The sequence below is a fragment of the Hordeum vulgare genome, chromosome 4H (assembly GCF_904849725.1).
Source record: "Hordeum vulgare subsp. vulgare chromosome 4H, MorexV3_pseudomolecules_assembly, whole genome shotgun sequence".
Classification (NCBI taxonomy): Eukaryota; Viridiplantae; Streptophyta; class Magnoliopsida; order Poales; family Poaceae; genus Hordeum; species Hordeum vulgare.
The window spans coordinates 104661449-104680653 of NC_058521.1; positions in this window are offsets into that span (position 1 = coordinate 104661449).

A 19205-nucleotide genomic window follows, 5' to 3' on the forward strand; every position below is an offset into this window, starting at 1 on the left:
CGAAGGTGTCTGTTGGGTTGGCATGAATCAAGACTAGGATTTGTCACTCTGTGTGACGAAGAGGTATCTCGGGGCCCACTCGGTAATACAACATCACAACAAGCCTTGCAAGCAATGTGACTAAGGAGTTAGTTACCGGATCTTGTATAGACTTGCCGGCAACAATATTGAACTAGGTATAGAGATACCGATTATAGAATCTCGGGCAAGTAACATACCAAAGGACAAAGGGAATAGTATACGAGATTATATGAATCCTTGACGTAGAGGTTCAACTGATAGAGATCTTCATAGAATATGTCGGAACCAATATGGACATCCAACCCGCTATTGGTTATTGACCAGAGAGTGTCTCAAGGTCATGTCTTTATAGTTCTCGAACCCGCGGGTTCTGCACACTTAAGGTTCGGTGACGTTTCTGTATAGTTGAGTTATATGTGTTGGTGGCCGGAGTTTTGTTCGGAGTCTCGGATGAGATCCCGAACGTCATGAGGAGTTCCGGAATGGTCCGGAAACGAAGATTGATATATAGGAAGTTGGTATTTTGATTCCGGGAGGTTTTCGGGCATTGTCGGCAGTCTACCGGGATTGATGAATGGGTTTCGGGGGCACACTGGGTGGGCCCACCATGCCCCAAGGAGTCTACATGGGTTTATTGGATGCGCAATAAGGTATAATGGGCTGACAAAGTTATCCAAGGAATGTCCATGAGGAAAATGTGGAAAATCCAAAAGAGGTGGGTACATAAGGAAGGAGTCCTAATTCAAGTAGGATTGGAGGAGGACTCCTCCCTTCCCCACTTTGGCCGACCCAAGGAGGCCTTCCTTGGCGCGCCAAGGCTACCCCTTCCCTCCTGATATATATACTAGAGGTTTAGGGCTTTTGAGACCCAACTTTGCCACGTGCTGCCCTCTCCTATAGATCATAGTTCTTCCTCTAGATCGGTTTTCTGCGGAGTTCGGGCGTAGCCCGGCAGGAATAGATCATCACCATCACTGATGCGTCGTCACGCTGCCAGAGAAATCATCTCCTTCCCCTCCCCTCTTGATGGATCAAGAAGGCAGAGATCATCATCGAGTTGTACGTGTGCGGGACGCGAAGGTGCCTGATTGCAATCTCTGGCGAAAGCTAGACGAGTGCTGATGACAACATACCTTCCCCTGCAACGGCACGAGGAGAATGCTGCTAGCACTCCCCAGCAACGGCGCTAGAAAAATGTAGTTGATGGCCCACCAACGCGTGGGTTCGCAGCAGTTTTTGAGGGTAGAGTATTCGACCCAATTTGTTGGTTTGCACGATGGGAGGTGAGAGAATAGTCTCGAGTATTAGCAGCTGAATTTGTCAGATTCAACCACACCTGAAAGATTAGTATCTACAAGCAAAGTATCAGTAGCAAAGTAGTATGATAACAATGGTGTCAGAAACGATCTGTTGACGGCAGACTATTCCTAACGATTGTATCAATGGCGCCTCCGTTGCCGCGTTGACGGAAGTTATCAGTTCCCATCAACGTCCAGTGAACCAAAAGTGTAAGAAGTACCAGTAGTGTAACGAGTAACAACAGTGGCAAGGAATAGCAGTAGCAAGTAGCAACAGTAGTAGCAACAGTAGCAGCAGAGCAAGACAAGTAACAGCGGTAGCAACAGTAGGAGCAACAGCAGCAGAGCAAAACAAGTAACAACAGTAGCAACAGTAGTAGCAGCAGCACAGCAAGACAAGTAACAACAGTAGGACAGACTCGTAGGCAATGGGTTGGTGATTTGTTTGGATGATATTCATCATGCAACAGCTATAACAGGGAGAGATATGTGGCTTACTCCCATTCGTCAATGTGGTGTAGGCATGCATTCCCTGTGTCGTCATACGTGCTTAGGGAAAAGAACTTGCGTCACATCTATTGTCCATCCCTCCCGTGGCAGCGGGGTCCAAAAGGAAACTACGGGATATTAAGGTTCTCCTTTTAATAAAGAACCGGACCAACGCATTAGCACTTCGTGAACACATGAACTCCTCAAACTATGGACATGACCGGGAGTGGATCCGATTATTGTCACTCCGGGGTTGACGGATCATAACACATAGTAGGTAACTACAACTTGCAAGATCGGATCTAAAACACACATATATTGGTGACAACATAATAATTTCAGATCTGAAATCATGGCTCTCGGGCCCTAGTGAAAAGCATTAAGCATGGCAAAGTAGTAGCAACATCGATCTGATCACATAGTGGATACTAGGGATCAATCCCCATCAAAACTAACTCGATTACATGATAGATATTATCCTACGCATCACCGCCCAACGAGCCTACGAATAGATTACTCATGAACAACGAAGAGCTTCATGGAATTGGAGAGGGAAGAAGGTTGATGATGACGATGGCGACGATTTCCCCTCTCCGGAGCCCAAGACGGACTCCAGATCTGCCCTCCCAATGAAGAACAGGTGGTGGCGGCGCCTCCGTATCGAAAACGTGACGAAAACTTCTCTTTTTATTTTTCTCTGGGACGAAAGGGATCTTATAGACCTGAGATTGGGGGCGCAAGAGCCGTGGGGGCCCCACAAGCCTGCCCACCGCCACCAGGGGGGTGGTGGCGGAGCCAGGGCTTGTGGTCGACTGGCCCACCCCCTGAGGTTGAACTTGGCGCAGATATTTTTCTTATTTTCCAAAATTGCTCCCCATAAATTTTTAGGACGTTTGGAGAACTTTGATTTCTGCACAAAAATAACACCAAGGCAATTTTGCTGAAAACATCGTCAGTCCAGGTTTGTTCCATTCAAATCATGGAAATTAGAGTCCAAAACAAGGGCAAAAGAGTTTGGAAAAGTAGATACGATGGAGACGTATCAACTCCCCCAAGCTTAAAACCTTGCTTGTCCTCAAGCAACTCAGTTGACAAACTGAGAGAGAAAGAAAAACTTTGACTTGTTGTTGCAACTATGTCTAACTCATAACGAGAATTTCAGCAAGATCACAAGTTAACCACATAAGGAAATGACACAAAGGTCTCACGGTAAACTAATATCAATGGCATAGTGAGCTAACGAGAAAATAATAACGAGTTTCAAATACCAACACTTGAATCAAAACAAGCATGAAGCAATATGAATAGGTGGTATCTTGCTAGCTCTTTCTGAGACCGCAAAACATAAATGCAGATCACTTTCAAAGATCAAGGGCTCACTAAACATTGTAATTCGTAGCAACGAAGATCCAGTCATAGGCGGTTCCCAAACAGAAAAGTAAAGTTTTAACTCCCCCACCACCAATCAATCACACCCCACGCCTAGCCGAATCCTCGGGTACCGTCCATAATAACATCAATCCAGGGGGAGTCTTGTTTTACAGTTATGTTTTCGATTTAAGCGTGGAACTAGGCATTCCAAATACCGACCCCTTTCTCGTGAATGACTGTGAATAAACACATGTCGAGGATAACACTCCTAGCATGGAAGATACCAATAGCCCTCTGTCACCACATGAGCGCTTCGGGCATGCAAAACAGATTATTTCTTCAAGGTTTAGAGAATGGCACATGCAAATTTACATGGAACGACAGGTAGATACCACAAATAGGTAGGTATGGTGGACTGTCATGGAAATTTTTTTGGGTTTATGGAAGTGGATGCACAAGCAGTATTCCGCTTAGTACAAGTGAAGGCTAGCAAAAGACCGGGAAGCAACCAACTAGAGAGCGACAACAGTCATCAGGATGCAGCGAGTTTGACTAACATTGAATGCAAGCATGAACAGGATATAAATCACCATGAACACGAACATCATAGAGGATATGTTGATTTTGTTTCAACTACATGCATGAACATGCGCCAAGTCAAGCCACTTGAAACATTCAAAGGAGAATACTATCCTATCATACTACATCATAGTCATCTCAAAATCTATGTTGGCAATCAAAACAAACCATTATAAGCTCTCAGCTAAATAAGCATGGCATCAGAAACTATGATCTCTAAGTTGTCATTGGAAACATGGTTCTCTCACAACAAAGCTAAATCTGGGTCGACAAGCTAGTCATATTTACAAAAACAAAATAGATAGAATTCATACCAGCTTTTCAGTCTCAGTCACTTCATCATATATCATCATTGTTGCTTTTCATTTGCACGATCGAACGATGGAAACGATAATAAGCGCATTGAGCAAGTGCTTTGAGCAAGGAGATTGAAAATCACAGCCAAATCAGCAAGAACACGGGTTTGAGCTGCGAAACAATTTTTTCTAGAGGTGGAAGAAGAGGCTGGGAGCTGGAATGAGTGGAGGGGGTGCCTGTGGGCCCCACAAGCTTGCACCCCGCCACCAGGGGGGTAGGTGGCGATGGCAGGGCTTGTGGCCCATTGGTGAGGCCCCCAGGCCAGCTCTCAGGCCGAGAAATTTTCAAAAATGCCAGAAAAAATCATACTAAATTTTCACGACCATCGGAGAACTTTTATTTTCAAGGTATTTTTCTCCGGGACGCTAAAACAGAAAACAGGAAAAGCTAAACTAATTCTATCATTTTTCTTCTAAGCAACAGAAAAGGAAAACTCAAAATAGAGGTATGTGACTCTCTGATTCATCCGTTTCAAGGTCATCGAAAGAAATCCGTCAATGGGATTGATCAAGTCCTTATGACATAACCTTCTCGAATTGCAAGAGAGAACGGAGAATTTTCGAATAGCCACTAAGTCACTTCAATGGGGATATGTATATCCCCAACAAGCAAATCATACTTCATCTTGACACGAGGAATAGGGCATTCAAAGCTCCCAATAAGAATCGATGATGTCTTTTCGATAGCTTTGATGCAATGTACTGGATATCGTTTCTTCGGAAAGTGCACTGTGTGCTCATGACCGTTGACATGGAAAGTGACATTGCATTTGTTGCAATCTATAACAGCCCCTGCAGTGTTTAAAAAGGGTCTTCCGAGGATGATAGCCATGGCATCGACCTCAGGAATATCCAAGATAACAAAGTCTGTTAAGATAGTGGTGTTAGAAACCACAACAGGCACATCCTCGGAAACGCCGATAGGGAAAGCAGTTGATTTGTCGGCCATTTGCAGAGAAATTTTAGTGGGTGTCAACTTATCCAACTCAAGTCTATGATAAAGATAGAGCGGCATAACACCAACACCGGCTCCAAGGTCACATAAGGCAATTCTTACGTAGTTTCCTTTAATAGAACAAGGTATAGTGGGCACTCCGGGATCACCACGTTTCTTAGGAGTTCCACCTTTAAAAGTGTAATTGCCAAGCATGGTGGAGATCTCAAGATCTGGTATCTTCCATTTATTAGTCACGATATCTTTCATGTACTTGGCATATGGAGACATCTTGAGCATATCAGTTAACCGCATCTGCAGAAAGACGGGTCTTATCATCTCAACGAAGCGCTCAAAATCCTCATCATCCTTTTTCTTGGATGGCTTAGGAGGGAAGGGCATAGGTCTCTGAACCCATGGCTCCCTTTCTTTACCCTGCTTCCAAGCAGTGAAGTCATTCTTGTCGTATCTCTTAGGTTGTGGATTATCAGGATTAACCGTAGGTTCAATCTCCACATCCTCATCATTGCTAGGTTGAGCATTATTATGAACATTGTTGTCCACATTCTCACCAGGTTCATCTTCATCACCTGATTGTGTTTCTGCATCAGACGCAGAAACATCATTAGGTTCTTCAGGTGTGAAAGTATTTGGTGAACTGGCGTGCAGGTTTCTATCATCCTTCTTCTTCTCCTTAGGATGACTACGTGTATCAGCATTGATTCCCTCAGAATCTTGATCAATTCTCTTAGGATGACCTTCAGGATACAAAGGTTCCGGAGTCATTTTGCCTCCTCTAGTAATGACTCTGACAGAGTTGTCATTTAATTCATTGAGCAAGTCATTCTGAGATTTAAGTACCTTTTCTACTTGGGTAGTAATCATAGAGGCATGTTTACTCAGAAGCTTCAGAGCATTGACATTTCTATCTACACAAGCACTTAAAGGGCTAAGCATACCAGTACTTTGTTCCAAATGTCTGCTAACATAATCATTGAAACTCTGTTGTTTGGCAACAAAGTTGTCAAATTCATCAAAGCATAGGCTAGCAGGTTTATCGAAAGGAATATCACTCTCGTCAAACCTACACAGAGAATTCACTTCTACTACCTGTATCGGGTTATCGAGACCATGGATCCCTTCGATAGGTGGTAGATTTTTTACATCTTCAGATCTAATGCCTTTCTCTTGCATAGATTTCTTGGCTTCTTGCATATCTTCGGGATTGAGGAATAGAATACCTCTTTTCTTAGGAGTTGGCTTAGGAGGTGGTTCGGGAATAGTCCAAGCACTATCGTTGATCAAGAGGTTATTCAGTAGGGTCTCAGCTTGTTCTACAGTTCATTCCCTAAAAACACAACTGGCACAACTATCTAGGTGGTCTCTAGACGCATCGGTAAGTCATTTATAGAGGATATCAAGTATCTCATTCTTCTTCAGAGGGTGATCAGGCAAAGCATTCTGTAGCTGGACGAGCCTCCCCTAAGCTTGTGGAAGACTCTCTTCTTGGAGTTGAGCAAAGTTGTATATTTCCTACAAGGCAACTTGCTTCTTATGGGCAGGGAAATATTTCTCACAGAAGCAATAGACCATCTGTTGGGGACTACACACACATCCAGGAGCAAGAGAGGTGAACCAGACTTTAGCGTCATCCTTTAGAGAGAAAGGAAACCGCTTAAGGATATAGTAGTGGCGGATCTTCTCCTCATTAGTGAAAAGGTTGGTTATTTCGGATAGTTTGGCAAGATGGGCTATGACCATCTCAGACTCATAACCGTGAAAAGGATCAGATTCGACTAGAGAGATTATCTCAGGGTCGACAGAGAATTCATAATCCTTATCAGTGACAAAGATAGGCGAAGTGGCAAACATCGGGTCATTTTTCATCCTAGCTTCCCGAGATTTTTCCTTCCACTTGAGAAGTTATTTCTCAGCGTCATAGGCATCCTTACACGCAAGAAAATCCTCAGCTATCTCTCCCTCCATAACGTAAGCCCGAGGTATATCAGGCAATTCATATCTAGGAGAGCTAGATCTAGCAGGAGCAAAAGCAGGTTCTATCTCAATAGTATCGGCAGTATCTGAAGCATCACGAGCATTGGAAGTAACTCTAGCAATATGAGCATCAAGGAACACTCCTAGTGGAACATCAGGCAAAGGAGTATCTCTAGCAGTATCAAGTATAGCATCATCAGGAAAAGTAGTATCAAGCATAGCATCTCTAGCAGTATCAGGCATAGTATCATCAGGCATAGTATCAAGCAAAGCATCTCTAGCAGTAGCATCATAAGCATCATCAAGCACATGCGTCGTATCAAGAGTTCTAGCAGGAGGTGATGTCGCAAACTTACTCATAACTGAAGGTGAATCAAGTGCAAAGCTAGATGGCAATTCCTTACCTCCCCTCGTAGTTGAGGGCAAGACTTTGGTCTTCGGATCCTTCAGATTCTTCATAGTGATGAGCAGATATAAATCCCAAGTGACTCTGAGAATATAGCAATAACTCCTCGGCAACGGCGCCAGGAAAATGCTGATTTCAATCTCTGGCGAAGCTAGACGAATGCTGATGACAACAAACCTTCCCCTACAACGGCACCAGGAGAATGCTGCTAGCACTCCCCGGCAACAGCGCGAGAAAAATGTTGTTGATGGCCCACCAACGCGTGGGTTCGCAGCAGTTTTCGAGGGCAGAGTATTCGACCCAATTTGTTGGTTTGCACGATGGGAGGTGAGAGAATACTCTCGAGTATTAGCAGCTGAATTTTTCAGATTCAACCACACCTGAAAGATTATTATCTGCAAGCAAAGTACCAGTAGCAAAGTAGTATGATAACAATGGTGTCAGAAACGATTTGTTGACGGCAGACTATTCCTAACGATTGTATCAATGGCGCCTCCGTTGCCGCGTTGACGGAAGTTGTCAGTTCCCGTCAACGTCCAGTGAACCAAAAGTGTAGAAAGTAGCAGCGGTGTAACGAGTAACAACAGTGGCAAGGAACAGTAGTAGCAAGTAGCAACAGTAGCAAGCAACAGTAGCAGCAGAGCAAGACAAGTAACAGCGGTAGCAACAGTAGTAGTAGCAGGAGCAGAGCAAAACAAGTAACAGCAGTAGCAACAGTAGTAGCAGCAGCGGAGCAAGACAAGTAACAGCAGTAGGACAAACTCGTAGGCAATGGGTTGGTGATTTGTTTGGATGATATTCATCATGCAATAGCTATAACATGGAGAGATATGTGGCTAGCTCCCGTTCGTCAATGTGATGTAGGCATGCATTCCGTGTGTCGTCATACGTGCCTAGGGAAAAGAACTTGCATGACATCTATTGTCCATCCCTCCCATGACAGCAGGGTCCAAAAGGAAACTACGGGATATTAAGGTTCTCCTTTTAAGAAAGAACCGGACCAACGCATTAGCACTTGATGAACACATGAACTCCTCAAACTATGGTCATCACCGGGAGTGGTTCCGGCTATTGTCCCTCCGGGGTTGCCGCATCATAACACATAGTAGGTAACTACAACTTGCAAGATCAGATCTAAAACACACATATATTGGTGACAACATAATAATTTCAGATCTGAAATCATGGCACTCGGGCCCTAGTGACAAGCATTAAGCATGGCAAAGTAGTAGCAACATCGATCTGATAACATAGTGGATACTAGGGATCAATCCCCATCAAAACTAACTCGATTACATGATAGATATTATCCTACGCATCACCGCCCAACGAGCCTACGAATAGATTACTCATGAACAACGAAGAGCTTCATGGAATTGGAGAGGGAAGAAGGTTGATGATGACGATGGCGACGATTTCCCCTCTCCGGAGCCCAAGACGGACTCCAGATCTGCCCTCCAAATGAAGAACAGGTGGTGGCGGCGCCTCCGTATCGAAAACGCGACGAAAACTTCTCTTTTTATTTTTTCTAGGACGAAAGGGATCTTATAGACCTGATATTGGGGGCGGAAGAGCCGTGTGGGCCCCACAAGCCTGCCCACCGCCACCAGGGGGGGTGGTGGCGGAGCTAGGGCTTGTGGCCCACTGGCCCACCCCCTGAAGTGGAACTTGGCCCAGATATTTTTCTTATTTTCCAAAACTGATCCCCGTAAATTTCCAGGACGTTTGGAGAACTTTGATTTCTGCACAAAAATAACACCAAGGAAATTCTGCTGAAAACGGCGTTAGTCCAGGTTAGTTCCATTAGAATCATGCAAATTAGACTCCAAAACAAGGGCCAAAGAGTTTGGAAAAGTATATACGATGGAGACATATCAGTGCCGTTTGTTCGGCACTTAATCGGGATGGATCATGGGACGGATCGCGAGACGGTTCGTGGGACGGATCGTGGGATGGTTCGTGAAGACGTACCACTACATAAATCGTGTTTATTAACGCTTCCGGTTAGCGATCTACAAGGGTATGTGGATGTGATGTACCTCTCGTAGATGAACATCACCATGATAGGTCTTCGTGTGCGTAGGAATTTTTTTGTTTCCCATGCAACATTCCTCAACAATGTTTTCTCTCCAATCTTGTGCTTCAATGATTAGCCCTTGTAGGCTTCCCTACATGATCAAGTAATCTATGTACTTTTTCTGCTATTGCTATGCTCGGTTTGCTGGGATCCGATGGATTATGAGATTATGTTCAGATTGTAATGAGTTATATATTTGATTATCCTTTTATATTATGTTCTTAGGTAATTCATGCATGTTCTACGTTGCTTCATATTGCTTTGGCCGAGTAGTAGATTGTAACTCGAAGAGGGAGCATTATGCATGATTGTGGGTTCATGCCCCCTCATGTCTAGCTTGAGTGACAGAAACATGAGACTAGGGGATGTGGTGTTGCCACCAGGAAGAAAACAATGATGATTTTCACCAAGGCTGCAAGGATTGTTTACCTTATGCAAAGTTCGCTAATGAGTTGTCCATTGCTTTGAGTTTACACTTTGGGTGGGTCTCGCAACTTAATATCAGCGAGATGTTCTGGATAGATATCTCAAGGTGGATGATTTGTAAGTAGATGCTGACGAATAAAAGGTCTAGTTGTCTTGGCATACTGCCCATTACTTTCGATCCTCTAACTTTCTTGTAGCATTTTTAGCATTGCGGTGCGTTTATAATTTTGTCAATTGCCCAGCTATAATTTGTTTACCTAAGCATAGTTATTTATCGTCTTTTGGGAGAGAGACATCACTAGTGAACATCATGTGACTCAGGTCCATATCACCACCATTGCTTACACCTCCACTATTTACTGCTTTCGTTTACTTTTCCGTTGCAATCACTATCACTATTCCCGCTTGTGTTTTGATCCTTTGCAAACTACAAGGCCCGAGAGATTGACAACCTCTCTGAACTCGTTGGGAGCAAAGTTATTTGTTGTGTGTGCAGGTCCACGTCTTCTGCTAGCGCTAGAGCAGCAGACACCTACTTGTTGATCCTTGGAGTCTTCCTGGTTCGGTAAACCTTAAAATCCCCGTGCCAGGGAAATCTGCTGTTGACTACATCTCCACCTTCCACTTGGGGTAACCAACAAGGGGCGAGAAGTATATCCATCAACTCGTCATCCGTCGTCACCAGCAGCCCCCGTGCACCTCCTTTATAAGTCCGGTACCCCTCCCTCTTTCTTGCCCCCTCTCTCTCTCCGCATAGCATTGTGAGGGCTAGGTTTAGGTTAGGTAATTAACTGAAATTCAGAATAAAAGCGAGTGCATTTCATTCACTATTTTCAAATCTTCCATTGGACATCACATGTCAAAGTTTTCTATTAGGCTTGAAAAAAGAAGAGAAAAACACAAACTATTTGCATACAGAATACATATGTAAATTCTTGAAAGAAAACTATAAGGAATATATGCAATACATGAATACAACATAGGGCGTTTTTAGGACTAAATCAGAACATTATTAATGTTGTTGCGCTCATAGATTATTGAGCTGTATTTGAACATAGATGAAAGCTGATGAACTCCGAGTTGACCAATAGAACTATTGCTACTTATTTATAAACACATCTTGAGATGAATTTTTTTGTGAAACCTGCAAGGAATTGAGATAGTTCGTGCACAACCTTTAGTTGTTAATTTAGTTGATCTATGAATGTAGTGAGGACAATGAGAGAATATGAAACTTTGAAACAAAGTAAACTTGGAATGAGTTCACTACTAATCTAGTTGCAACAATTAATATTTTAAATGCAGTATACAATTATAGCGATTACATTTCTTACATTTTGGGTCTGAGAACATGAGCTTAATTAATGCGTTAAGACATTCTGTGATGCTTAGTGATGTGTTAGAATGTTGTTCAAACTATCGAAAGGTGATTTTAGAGGAAGAAAAAATTGGATACAAAAATGACAAGGTTTCCCCGTTCTAAATAGAGACAATGCATTATTTCTCCTTGATCTTATCATAACCGATTACATGAGAGAACATAACATGGCTATTATGATTTGCAGTCGCATATGAGCTACGTAGGATATGGCTTCTCCTCTCTAAAGGAAGAATGTTCCAGTTTTCTTCTTACACTCTTAGATGGTGTTGAATGTGTTGGCCATATACGCTGCCAAAATAATCCATTCAGGATGCTTTGTGTGAGATCTATATAAGAGGTGTCTAGAGGGGGGAGTGAATAGACTACTTACGGAATTAAAATCCTTGCCTTTTCACAATTTGATGGTTGGCAGATTTTAGCGATTCTAACAAGTTTAGTGCACCCTACACATGCTAGTCAACAAATATGGCAGCGAAAAAGTAAAGACTTTGCACATGTAGTAAGGAGTAGAGTTTACGAAAATCAAATGCAAACAAGTTGACACGATGATTTTTGGCATGGTTACGATAGGTGGCGCTATCGTACGTCCATGTTAGTGGAGACTTCAACCAACAGAGGGTAACGTCTGGGAGAGTCCACGGTGGGCTCTACCCACAAGGGGTCCTCGAAGAAGCGGCCTTGTCCATTCTACCCCGGCTTCCATCCACACAGGACTAGCCTCAATCATGGTAGATCTTCACGAAGTAGGCGATCTCTTTGACCTTACAAACACCTTGGTTGAACTCCACAACACGAAGTAGGGGGCTCCCAAGCGACACCTAACCAATCTAGGAGGCACCACCCTCAAAAAGGTAATTAATGGGCTAGAATGATGAACTCCTTGCTCTTGTGCGTCTAAAGATAGTCTCCTCAACACTCAATCACTCTCTCTCAGATTTGGCAGGGGGTAGGAGAGATTTATGTTGTGGAAAGCAACTTGGGGAGGCTAGAAATCAAGGTTAAAATGGTTGGAATGGAATCTCTTCATCTCAACACATGAGTAGGTGGATCTCTCTTAGAAAAATGAATCTGGCAATGAAGTGTGTGTTCTGAGTGCTTCCTCTGCGAATGGGAGGTATGTGGAGGGGTATATATAGGCAGCACACAAAATCCAATTGTTACACCATGCTTGACCAACTCGGTGACACCGAAGTTACAAACTTGGTGGTACCGACTTGCTCAAAAGGAAGTAACTTTGAATCTCGGTGGAACCGGTATACACAACTCTATGGCACCGAAAAGGTGACTAACGGTCAGATGGCACAATTCGGTGACACCGATACTCAAACTCGTAAATTACAATTTTGTGTACAGAGGCAACAGTAAGTTGGTCACATGAACTCGGTAGCACCGATGCAGTTTTGATTGCACCGAAGTGGAGGGTTTGTCTAGGATCTGTCTAAGCCTGTAATAGGTACGGCCGAGTAGAAATTGTTGGTTGCACCGATTTTGGATATTTGGCTTGGGATAGATATATTTTGTGGAAGAATGGCTGAGTATTTTGGTGGCTATCTCTAAGCACTTGGGCAACCAATTCATCATAATACCTCATCCCGTTTTAATAGTATTGGCTTTCCAATGGACTGAAAGTGATTTCTCACAAATATAAAATGTAGAGTCTTCTTTCTTGAAGCTTTAGCCAATCCTATTCCTTCCTTAATCAAGGGGCATCTCCACTCAATCCTATAGCCAAAGCTCTTTGTGGACTAAACTTGAAATATACTAGGTAAAAGTGTTAGTCCAAGAGACAATGTATGTTGTCATTAATTATCAAAACCACAAAGGGAGCAAATATGATTTCAATCTCCCCCTTTTAGGTAATTGATGACAGCATACAATCAAAGCTTCAAATAAATATAGGCAATAGAAGACAACTTTGAAAGAAACATGACTAGTACAAGCCCCCCCTAAGGCCTTGTTCGGTTAAACCTCTCTGAGAGAGGATTGGAGGGGATTGAGGTGGAATTTCACTTAGAGTGGATTTAATCCTCCCCAATCCACTCCAATCCCCTTTAAACCCCTTCAAACCGAACAAGGCCTAAATGTGAGCAATCCCTTTTGAAGGATAGTTGCTTTGGAATGCATGGGCACACACAAGGTAGAAGGACAAGAAAAGTCATAGATTTTGGCGATATGCATCAAACATATGTGAATGAAAAACTTCCATGTTCATAAATCACTCTTGCAAACAATATGTGCAAGAGACAAGAGATTATCATGACCAAGGATATGATGCATATACTTAACTTGAGGTTCTCGAGCGTCTTAGAAGTAGAGGTACACTTGGGAAAACAATCGTTAGATAGCACAAGAGTACTCTATTGTAAAGATGCAAAGAGCTTCAAAAATACCAAGATATGGAGAACATATTGAAGATAGAATTTTGACTATAAATATGTCTCCAAGACAATTTAGAACTTTCTCCCCTAAGGATGAATATATAAGAATTTCCTCTCCCCCTAAATCATACCGTGTAGACATTGGGAGTAGGTAGGGTTAGACGAGTCCAATCTCTCAATAGTTTTATCTTTTGATTGAACAACTATGTATAGCAATGATATAAACAATTTTATCTCTCTACCCCTTAATGTGTAAGGTTTGACATATCTCCCGTGAGATAGATCTCCCCTTAGGTAGAACTTCCTTTAGGAACATATATCTCCCCCTATTGAGATTTTCCCCCTTTTGTGTAAGCTTGTTGGAAGCTTTGACATTTCTCCGCCTTTGGCATAAATTTCCAAAAAGGTAAGAGGGTAAGGGCTCATTGAGGGAAAGGGATCCTTGACACTTCTCTCTTTGATAAGGGTTCCCTGAACATGAAATAAGAGTTCATTTAAATTTCTAGCGCTTAGATGGTAGGTAAGGGTTCATTGAATGTCCCCCCCCTTGATATGGATAAGAGTTCCTTGAACTATGCCCCCCTATGTTTGGGATCCTAGATGATTCTCCCTCTTCTATAGTATGGGATCACTGAGATTTTCTCCCTCTAGAGAAGTTTTCTCCCCATAGAAGAATAAGGCTAAAACTGATTTTGTTTCTCAAAAATTTCAATAAGATCTTAGAAGGAAATGAAACATGGGATCATTGATGAGATTTCTCCCCCTAAGGCAAAAGTCTAGAATATATGAGAAAAACCAAAGGCAGTGATAATATCGGACTCGCCGAGGCAAAGTGGTTCGGTAGAACCGAGAATGAAAATGAAGCCTGTCGGAGAAACCGGTTGGACCGAGTTTCCCAGATCGGTGACACCGAGTTGCAAAGAAAATCAACTCCTGAACTGAAAAATAGAAAGAAAGAAAATCTAAGGATTGGTATAAGATACCAATTGAGAAATGAAATTAATACGAGAAACAATTCCAAAATTTTTTGGTGTTTTTTGATATATATATATATATATATACATACATACATACATACATTTAGATGAGAGTTCAATGGTTCCAAGAAGATATGCAATGAAAATTGAGAACCATGCATGAGTCTCGATTTAGATGTGGGGCGGTGACTAGGTCACCTATATTAGAGTATTTGACTTGTGGAGTCAAGCAAGAATTCTTGATCATAGTTCATACTCATCGTTAGGCACAAAAATGGGGTTACCATTTTTCGATTAATATTTTTAATGTCTTTATATCACTTGAGTTGCTTTACCTCATGACTTGGTGCAAAGCTTTATCAAGAATATGAGTACATACCTTCGAATGATGTTTATGATGTGTCATGTAGGTGAACTTATCGTGGATGCTCAAAGTTGATGATGATCATCTTGAGTTGGGAGCTATCCTTATTGATTTGGTTTTCTTTCCACCTCCAATGGTTAGTCATGCAAGGAAGAATATAATATATCCAAATGACACGAGTGAATTTCGTTATCATATTATTATCAAGGATATGATTTTGTTATCTTCTTCCTCCATCTCCGAAGAAAGGATTGTTGATACTTGGCTATGTCAAGATTGCTTTTGATATGAGTTGACGGCAATCTTGTGTAGTGTTGTTCTTCCAAGTACCTACAAAAGGTTAGAGGCAATACAAGGGAGCATAGTGATGGGGTTGTATATTAGGGGTACGCCTATGGACCTGTTTCCCTAGGCCCACCTCGGACCCCTTACGGACATGAGTCTCCTTAAAGTCACTAGTGTAGTCCCGACCTCACTCGGTACAACATACTATCACTCGGCCTTCGTGGATTCACTCGGATCGCCTTGTATCAGTCGAATGCATCCTGGCACTCGGACCACATCAAGGTAAAGGCACCCAAGAGGCTGCAACGGTTAAGGACTTAATCCATCACATGAAGTGAAGTGAAGACCCACATTACCAGTAGCGCCAAGAGTTATACGTGCCGTTTCTAGTAACTTCCCTATTTATTAGCATTAACTCACCTTCTATTGAAGCTCAGCCGGTCATGACATGTACTATATAGGCCACTCGCGGGCTCCAACTCAAGGATTCAACACCTTGTAATCTTTCATACCGCATAAGAAAACATCAGTGTCTGGGCTCGAGACATAGGGTTGTTACCACTTCCGAGTGGGGCCTGAACTCGTACATCCGAGTGTATCCGCTGCACCTAGTTAGACTTTGCCCCATTGTTCGTACCCCTAAGTACTATCGTCAGGGTCATTCCCACGACAGTTGGCGCCCACTGTGGGAATGCACCTCTAGCAAATCTAGGCCAGTTGGAGGTCTATTGCATTTTTCGTCAACATGACGACACTTGGCGGAGAGATCCTCTTCAGTTCCCTCAGCTTCATCGGAGACGACTCGGCGTGGCTGCAGGATGTGCCACTCGATATCGACGCCCTCCCTGCACGAGGTTCGTCTCATTTCAGTGCAGTCGCGCATGGAGTCTCGATCCGGCAGCCATCGGTGCCATATCACTCGGCGCCCCCGTGCCCCGCTGCTATTCACTGAAGCGCTCTGGGGGCTCGCAGATGCAGTGGCGGACCAAGCACGCCATGGCCAATCAGGCCATTTCTAAGCATAGCTGCAATGAGGCCACCGTCAGCCTCTTTCCATCTTCAAGTAAGGAGTCACTCGGCGACTCCGACTTCGAAAGCAGCGGGGGTGCCACCGAGGTCTTGTTGGCCGACACCAACAGGGGAGGCAACATAAGTTTAGCCGCGGAGAATTCTCCCATGCGTGACGGCGGAGAGCGTGGCTACGACGATGTTAGCCACCATGTTCTACAGCCGCTTAGCGAGCAGCAGCGGGAGGAAGTTTGGTGGAGGAGCGATCAAATTCTCCACACCCCATAACCGGGAACACCCCTGAGAAGATCACGCTGGAGAACGCACGTCTGGCCAATCTACCCGAGCGCGAGCAACTCGAGCGACTCCCGCGGCCGCTCGATGCTCGGGCCACGAGGGACCAGCCGACCTCCAGCCGCAGCCGTCGGCAGTTGGTCCCGAAGGACCGCCACCATCACATCGAGGTGATGCGGACACCTACGTTGAACCTAGCCACGACCACTCGGATCGCTGATTTATTTCAGCCGAGTGACAACGCGGCCGGGGAAGGCATTCGACAGATCCAAGATCTGTTGAAGACCGCCATCCAGCAAAATTCCGCACTATCGCAGTTGCATCATCGCAATTACAGCAAGTCCGTCTAGGCGGACACCGTGCAATCGGCTCATAGCCCGCACTTTCAAGGAAGACGCCAAAGGTCTCCTCCTCTTTTGAGAGGTTCGCATGAAGACTGGAGGCCAGTCCACCGAGATCGAAGCAGGTCACCTCCCCCGGCGAGTGGCTCATTCGGTCGCTGTCCCCATGACCGCAGGCTGATGATGAGTTGATGGATATACTTCTCGCCCCTCGTTGCTTACCCCAAGTGGTAGGTGGAGATGTAGTTAGCAACGGATTTCCCTAAAATGGGGAATGTAAGGTTTATCCAACCAGGAGGACTCCGAGGATCAACAAGTAGGTGTCTGCTGCTCTGGCGCTAGCAGAAGACATGGACCTGTACACACAACAAATAACTTTGCTCCCAACGAGTATAGAGAGGTTGTCAATCTCTCCGGCCTTGTAGTTTGCACAGGATCAAAACACAAGCTGAAATAGTAATAGTGATTGCAACGGAAAAGTAAGTGAAAGCATTAAATGGTGGAGGTGTAAGAAATGGTTGTGATATGGACCTGAGTCACATGATGTTCACTAGTGATGTCTCTCTCCCAAAAGACGATAAATAACTATGCTTGGGTAAACAAATTACAGCTGGGCAATTGACAGAATTATAAACTCACCCAATGCTAATCATGCTACAAGAAAGTTAGAGGCTCAAAAGTAACGGGCAGTACACTGAGACAAGTCGAACGTTTATTCATCAGCATCTACTTACTAATCATCCACCTTGAAATATCTATCCATAAAATCTCGCTGGTATTAAGTTGCGAGCCCCACCCAAAGTGTAAACTCAAAGAAATGGACAACTGCATTAACGAACTTTGCATAAGGTAAACAATCCTTGCAACCATGGTCACAACCACCGTTGTTTTCTCCCTAATGGCAACAGCACATCCCCTAGTCTCATGTTTCTGTCACTCAAGCTAGACATCAGGGGCATGAACCCACAATCATGCTTAGCGCTCCCTCTTGGAGTTACAATCTACTACTCGGCCAAAGCAATACAAAGCAATGGAGAACATGCATGAATTACCTAAGAACATATTATAAAAGGGCAATCAAATATATAACTCATCACAATCTGAACATAATCTCATAATCCATCGGATCTGAGCAAACCGAGCATAGCAATAGTAGGAAAATTACATAGATGCCTTGATCATGTAGGGCAGCTCACAAGGGCTAATCATTGAAGCACAATATTGGAGAGAAGACATCACATAGATAGTGGTCATGGACTCATGGTCAAAGGAGGATTACTCACGACACGTTCGGGAAGCGTCCATGGCGGCGAAGAAGCTCCCGGAGTTCAATCCTCCCTCTCACAGGGTGCCGGGAAGAGGTCTCATAACGCTCCTGATCTCGGAAGCACTGCGGCGGCGGAACGATGGAGAAATTCGCAATTCTGGATATGATGGAAGGGTTTCCGATCGGAGGGTAAATATAGGCCAAAGGAAGGTGTCAGAGGAGGTGGGCCCCACCCAGGCGACCTGTGGGCGCGGCCAGGGGCCCAACCGCGCAGGGAGGCCGCCTGGGCAGGCCTTGGCTTCCCTCTCGGTGAACTTTGGTGCTCCGGAAGCTTCTGTCATGCTGATTTTTATATATTTTTCTCGAGATTTTTGGGGCTTTGAAAATTTGGGTAAAATCCCTTGCAAAAAAGACATCAACAGACAGAAACTCGCACTGGGTGCACGGAGTTAGTAGGTTAGTCCAAATATGTGTAAATAGATATAGAAGTGTAGCAAAACATATAATAATGTCACCCAAAAGATCTTGGAACAAGCAGAAATTACACATACGTTTGGGACGTATCACAGGCCAAGCCCCAATTAGTGTCGAGGTAATGGGGACGATGAATATCAGGCCACCAGTTCAATGCACGGTCTATAATCTCCCAACACGTGGTTGATCGATTGCGAGTGGGCCGGGGAGTGTCCGGCGTCGAGTGCTTCGGCCATCACATCCGATAGGCAGAAATCCCCTCCAACTATTGGTTGGCCATGGGGATTGTAAAGTTCAATGGCGAGTGGAAGCCAAAAACCTGGCTGGAGGACTACGGAGTGGCCGTCCAGATAGGCGGCAGCGAGGTAGTGTGCGCTTTCAAAGCGGGCACTCGGTATCGGGAGCTGATTATCAAGTTTGCCTGATCGGGGGCCCTCAGTCGGGCCATGGAAATCGAGAGTTGGTATGCAAATGGCAAAGAGGA